Genomic DNA, 7,228 nt, shown 5'->3' on the forward strand with positions numbered 1-7,228 from the left:
AATAAGACTATTTCGGGTGATGGTAGCTTATCTCTGAGAAGAGATGTGGTGGCTACATGCCTTTGAACTACTTTACAATGAGGCTTAAGGGCCTTTTTATTATTAAACAATAAGAGAAAACCCTAAACAAACAAAACCCTAACCCAAGGAGATGTAACACCAGGAGTTTATGGGCCTTGTTTATTTTGAAAGTTATGCTACAATATAACAACTCCTATTAGTGCGGATACGGAGACTCTTAGATTCTAGTCCTATGGTGAGTTGTTACTAAATTGGACTGATATCATGATGTATTTGCTAAAGACCTAGTGGTCCTATTCTTTGTATGAACCCAAATGCTTCTATGCAAGGAAATAATGAAATGCTTCCATTAGGGTAGACGCGTTTCCGGTTTGGAACAAACCAATAGAACCAATTATATCTCGTACAACTGTATTAATCAAATGCTCCTGCAGTCCAGTAAGGGAAAGAGAACCACTGAACAATGCTTCCGATATTGGTGATATAATAAAGATAATGGTCACACGTCTAAACCCAAATCATTTCCCTGGAAAGGATATATGCTATTGTGTGCAGAAGAGAAAGCATATGTAGAGTTGGATGTAAAAGCACTAGGATTCCTCTTGAGATGGGGAGACAAAGTGGCAGCTACCGCCTTCCTAGTTTCTTCATCTGGGTTACAGAGAAGCATCATTTCCACAACTTCCCTCATGAAAGGCCTATTTATGGGTAGAGTGCTAGTGCATAGTAGAGCCACTCTTAACATCAGCATCATTTCTTCTCTATGTAAGTTTGTTATGCATGAATCCAGGACTATGTTAATGTCAATGTTAATTTGATTATGAACCCATCTAACAATACCCAAGTCATCTCCAAATGGGACATCATTGAGTTTCTTTCCAGTCACAAGCTCCAACAAGAACACACCAAAGCTATATATGTCACTCTTCTCATTCACTTTGAGGGTGTAAGCATATTCTGCACACATATAAATAAATTGAATCAGTTGGCTAGAATTGTGTTTTTTATATTGACACATTTCATTAATACAAACATATATATCATAGCATTATCCGTTTAACTGGAAAGTCTTACCTCGGGAAATATAGCCATATGAGCCTGCAACTACTGACATGACATTCTCCTAACTCATCTTCTCCACCGAATTAACCAAACCAAAATCCCATTCAGAATACAAAAACATATTATATGATTTAGCATCACTATGTACTATTACAGGGGAACAATCATGATGCAAGTAGGATAGACCCTGAGCAACACCAATAGAAATGTTATAACGAGTAGGCCAATCCAGGTTTTCCCCTTCAAAATTATGAATTCATTCATACAAGCAACCTTTTGGCATGTATTCATACACTAACATATTAGAATTTGAACTACAGATGCAACAAAGCAGCGTGACAATGTTGGCATGCCTAATCTTCCCTAAAGTGTCCACATCTGCATGAAATTCCTTGTCTTGGCCCAACTGCAGTTTCCTGTTGTTCCGGTTCTGTTTCACAACAACAATAGTGCCATCTCCCAGTGTCAACTTGTACACTTTGTCTGCACCTCCACTTCCAATAACATTATTTTCTGTCAATCTCTTCAAAATGTCTGATTCGTCGAATTCCAGCCTGTGAAAGGGTGTGAGTTTCCAAGAGAGTGTCTTTGATTTAGCTTGAGAAAAATTATTGTATGTCTTACACAGGATACCTATAAGAATCAAGCAGAGTATGACCACCACAACAATAACCGCAATCAATACCCTGTATTGATGATTCTCAGATCCCTTTTTTTGTTGGAAGCATGAAGGAAGCTTTAATGGCCCACCTCCACACAGGCCAGGATTGCGAAGAAAACTTTCATCATATCCCAGATTATTGTAACCAATAGGGACAGAGCCAGACAAGAGGTTTCCAGACACATTAAGAAAACTCAACTTGAGATTGTCTAATTCAAGGGGTATTTCCCCTGAAAGCAAATTGTTTGAGAGGTCAACGCTGTTAAGAACTAGCAGCAACCCAAGAGATGCGAGAATTGAACCTGTGAGGTTGTTGTTTGCAAGGTTAAGCTGAGAAATCTCTTTCCATGATATTATTGTCATAGGGAGTACCCCATTTGACATATTGTGGTCAAGTGAAAGATGCTGCAGTGACAATAATTTAGTAAGTTCCCCTGGAATAGTACCTGATAAACTGTTGTGACTGGCTAAAAAGCTACTGAGATTCCACAACTGTGAAATGCTAGAGGGAATACTTCCACTGAATTGATTGTATGATATCTCCAAAGCCCACAGATTGGTTGCTTTTGTGATTTGGGCAGGAATTTGGCCCTGGAAGGTGTTGTTTGTCAAGGATAATTGTCCAAGGAGTGGAGAACTCCATAGTCCCAAATGAACCTCACCGCTTAGTTGGTTATTCTCTACTCGGACAACGGTTAGGTTAGGACAATTTCCTAGAGACCCAGGCAGTCTGCCATTAAACTTATTATCATATACAATAAAAGCTACCAGTACTCCACCTGCACAGACATTCTGCAGAAGAGGACCTGACAGCTCATTTGTTGATACATCAAACTCAATAAGTTTAGAAACCATCCCAATTCCTGGGGGCACTAGTCTTGTGAGCTTGTTGGTAAAAAGCTTGAGGTGGACTAAATTAGTAAGCTTATCAAGCCCAGAGAGTATAGATCCATAGAGATGGTTGTTGTTTAATTGCAGTGTCTCTACATTTCTCAAATATCCAATCTCAATAAGGATGCTTCCATTGAGCTCATTGATAGACAGATCCAAATTCACAAGCCGCTTAAGATTGTTGATATTGTCTGGAATTGGTCCAGATAAATTGTTATAATATAGAATCATATCTTTCATGTTTGAAAGGGCCATCAATTTTCTAAGGATCCTGCCCGTCAAATGATTCTCTGAGAGGTCTGAATGCACCATATCTGTTACATTTCCTATTGACTCTGGAATTTCTCCTACTAAATTACAATCTGTCATCCACAACTGCTGGAGCCTTGACAAGATCCCAAGTTTAAGTGGGATTACTCCTTGAGATAGAGGGTTGTAGGCCAGTGTCAATTTTTTTAACGAAGAGAGATCTCAAAGTTTTTTAAATAGCTAATGATGTGTCCAGGATGCTTTTTCTCCATTTTTCATTTATAGACAAAATGCTCACTAATTTTGCTTCTTAGGGGTGCTAAGCAATCAAATTGAGAGAAAATTATTTGTTTTTGTAAAAAAAAATTCCATCTTCACAAATTGGATTATCACTCCATGATCTGCATGAACTAATTAACGACCAATTTCTGGTTGTAGGTGCTTAATATCGAACATATCAGAAAAGATGTGAAGTGTCTCACAATGTATATTTTTGTAATTGGACTTGGCATTTGTAGTTTACCTATGCAGGAGAATTGGAAGAGTATCAGTGGTGTAAGATGAATTTTCATGAGGTGGAGGCTTTGGTTTTACTCTTTTCTGCAAGCAATTACTTTCTTCCATCGTTTTTGAATAAAATTAGAAAATTGAAAGTCCTCATAGTATTCAATTACGAGTCCAAGAGAGCCACAGTGAAGGGTATGCCATTTCTATCATCACTCGCTCAACTCAAGACTATTTGTTTGGAGAGGTTGATTGTGCCCTCACTTCAAGAGCACAGTAAAGTCTTACAAAACTTAGAGAAGCTATATTTGAGCTTATGTGAAGGGCTTGGAAATATGCCCAGGTTCAATGGCATCTAGTCGAATCTAAAGCTTCCCATAATGCTAGATTTTAACATGGATCATTGCTGTGATTTGGAGGAGTTGCCCCTTGGAATTTGTGACATGTCTTCAGTTCAAAAGTGGTCTATCACTAACTGTAACCTTCTTCGGAAGTTACCTGACGATTTGGGGAGGCTCAGTTATTTAAGAATGTTAAGAATATATGCATGTCTAGGTCTGAAAGAGCTTCCATCATCTATTGGAAAACTTGGGAAGCTAGAATATATAGACATTTCTCTATGTGAGTTCTTGAAATAACTTCCTGAGGAAATAAGGCAGCTAAAGAAACTCGAGGAGCTTGACATGAGAGAGTGTTCTCGGTTGAGGAAGCTGCCTAAATCAGTTGGAGGGCTTAAATCTCTAAAGCATGTTATATGTGATGAGAAGATTGGGCAGTAATGGAATCGTTTGAAGAGTTGTTCTGCTACCATGGATCTTAGAGTTGAAATTGTAGAAGCACACTTCAGCTTGGATTGGCTGGATGGTTAAGATCTCTCTTAAACATGATGCCAAGTGCAAGTAGACTGGTAAGATATCAAGATATAAGCTTAAAGTTTCCTATTAATAAAGTTTCCTTTTAATAACATTTGATTCTCATATGGGTGTCTATTCAATGTTAGCAGATCCTCATATGGGTGACTCTTCAATGTTAGCAATGCATATTTTTTACATCGAAGTGTATCTTTTTTGGACAAATTTTCAGTTTATGACTTGCGCTCATCATGGCAAGGTTTCTGTTGTGCAGGATCAGGACGAGTGCACACTGCAAACATGTTATCCATGTTCCACTGGCATTATTGGCCCTTCATAAATTAGTTATCCAAAGTTTCTGTGTAGTGTGTCTAGTCCTGCTAGTATAGCTAAATAAATAGTCGTAAAGAATATAAGTGTGTAACTAAAGTCCTCATCGTGGTAAAAGTAGGGTGTCTAGTTGTGATCTTAACATTAAGGACCTTTTAAATATTGTATTAAGAGTAAATGACTTTAAATATTATGTTTTTAAACTTTAAATATTATGTTTTAAGATTAAAAGTTCACTTCAACGTGTGGACAAAAGTGAGCAAGGACAAATTTTTAATGGGTGGCGATGTGTGTAAAAAATTTCAAAATTTGGTTTGTAGTTTTGATGTGTTATGATAATGTTCTATTTATATTAGATTATAAGTTTTTTTTTTTTAAATGGGACTCTAGTTATCGTCACAATAACAACTTCAAATTGCCACTAGACCACCACCAATGCTATGTATTCCTTTTTATGCCTATTTTTGTGAATAGAGAAGCATTTTGAGATTCGTGAACGTTATGATTTTGATAATTGTGATTTGAAAAATCCTTTACTGCCAAGTAGTCATTACATTCATGTTCATAACCCATAAAACAAACGTTGTGATTGCACTTTAAAGCATATTAGTTCACGCTTCAACAACAAAATATGTGTTTGATTGGTTTTTCTACCGATAGAAGTTACTCTTATACTTATAGTTGTATACATGACAGGTGCAAACATAATGTAAAGGTCTTCCACTTACTCTGAAGGTGATAGGAAGCTCTTTGCATCGTGGGCCTCGTCTAGTGTGGGAGAGTGCCAAGAAGAAACTGTTAAATGGAGAATCAATATCAGATTATCACAAAGAAGGGCTTTTCAAATTCCTAGAAGCCAATATTGATGTCCTGGACAAAGAAGGGCTTTTCAAATGCCTATAAGCCAGTATTAATGTACTGGACGAGCAAGCACGAGAGTGATTCTTAGACCTAGGGTCATTTCCAAAGGATAGAAAAATCTATGTGGATGCAAAATTAAATATTTGTTTTTATGTGCGAAAGATGAAGTGGCATGATGCTTTTGTCATCTTGCTAGAGCTTGCAAGTAGAAATCTGTTAAATTTAACAAGTAATCTCAAGTAAGTTTATTTTCTTCTGGTTGTTGTGTTCAAGTTCTCTGACCTCTGCTTCCTCTATCTTATACATTGTTGTTTTGATAATTGGGCCTGTAGGAGTCAAGAAATCAATTATGGAAGTGCCTTTGAGTTGTACTTCTCCCAACACGATGTCATGTGAGACTTGGCCCTAGATATGGCATCTCGAGATAGGATAGTTTGCAAGAAGCAGTTGCTTATGCCTTGAAAGGAGGAGAGTTTACCATGGAAATGGGAGCTATTTTCAAGGATTAATTGTATGATGCTCAAATAGTTTCCTTTAACATAGGTGGGGGATGTTAGAAATTTGATTGGAGTGTGATTTGAAAAAGCCTTTATTGCCAAGTTTGCTGAAGGTTAGAGGTTTTACTGGACCGTGTTTGAAGTCATTTGGAGATGGTCCAGTTATGTAGAAACTTATAAAGCTAAGTCACCAATGTTAATGTGAAGGTTGTGTAAGTGGGCTATTTTCCTTTTGTGCATTAGCTAAATTCAGATACGTTGCTAGGCTATGAATGAATTGGATACAATAACTCACGAACTCTTTGCAAATACACCCTCTTTTATCATTCTATGTGTTTCTTTGTAGATCCCCACATGCTGTAGAATTGTAAGTTCCTTGATGCATGAGAGGAAAGTAGACATCTATGTAGATTCCATATTAAGAGTTTGAATGCAGTGAGTTTTTGGTTTTTGTGTAAAATATATATAATTCAGATCATAATCTACATAATGTAATAAAGACAACTACAAAAATATGTATTTTATTATTATATCTCATATCATCTAGAAACATGTAAATATCCTAATATAAACATCATAATAATTTGACAACCTAAATAGCTCAGATGATTTATTAGCAAAGTCCAATATATTCATCATGTCAAAAAAATTGCCAGCATCAACCGTGGGAGGAAACAAAAAAAAGGTTAACCATCTCTGCATCTTATTTAGATTTTCCCATTACCATGTTGTCATTGTTCCTCAATTTATGCCTTACGCCCTTTCCTTTGCAACATTTGGTGCAAATGCTAGTTATATTTATAAGACGAAGACTCTAACTCCATGTCATTTCTAATTCCTTGCGTGTGTACAGTAGTCAGCAGCACAATCGCTACTTCTTCCTGTCATTAGATGAGCACATCCAGATGTCACGACATTGATGAAAACATACTCATTTTACATTTTTTAGAATTTTTTTAATATTAATTTTACTGCTAGTTTATAAATATGGGTAATAAATGTTTTATTTATTTATTAATTATGTTATTCAACCTTTTAATTCCTAATAATATGTGAAGTGATAGATTTTAATATTTTTATTTAGAATGACATGATGTTATTTAAATATAAATTTGTTTTATGTTTTAAAATATATAGATGGATAATTTTTTGGTTTTTTTATTTGCAATGTAGAAGGAGATAATGTTGTTTAAATATAGATTTATTTTCTTTTTAGAATTTTTTATTTTTAAAAAGAGGTGATATTTTTTAAGCTTTTAATTTGGTATCTTGAATGAGATGATGTTTTTTTTAATATAGAT

General features: G+C 35.9%; 2 pseudogenes; one reads left to right on the plus strand and one right to left on the minus strand.

Moving 5' to 3' along the window:
• Positions 1 to 520: 520 nt before the first annotated feature.
• On the minus strand, positions 521 to 3,396 carry LOC149207531 (uncharacterized; annotated as a pseudogene).
• Positions 3,397 to 3,444: 48 nt separating this feature from the next.
• Positions 3,445 to 4,290, plus strand: LOC149207532 (putative disease resistance protein At5g66890; annotated as a pseudogene).
• The last annotated feature ends 2,938 nt before the right edge of the window (positions 4,291 to 7,228 follow it).

The sequence above is a fragment of the Pinus tabuliformis genome, chromosome 1_2 (genome assembly GCF_031772625.1).
Source record: "Pinus tabuliformis cultivar Carrire ecotype Pingquan chromosome 1_2, CPIR1, whole genome shotgun sequence".
NCBI classification, from domain to species: domain Eukaryota; kingdom Viridiplantae; phylum Streptophyta; class Pinopsida; order Pinales; family Pinaceae; genus Pinus; species Pinus tabuliformis.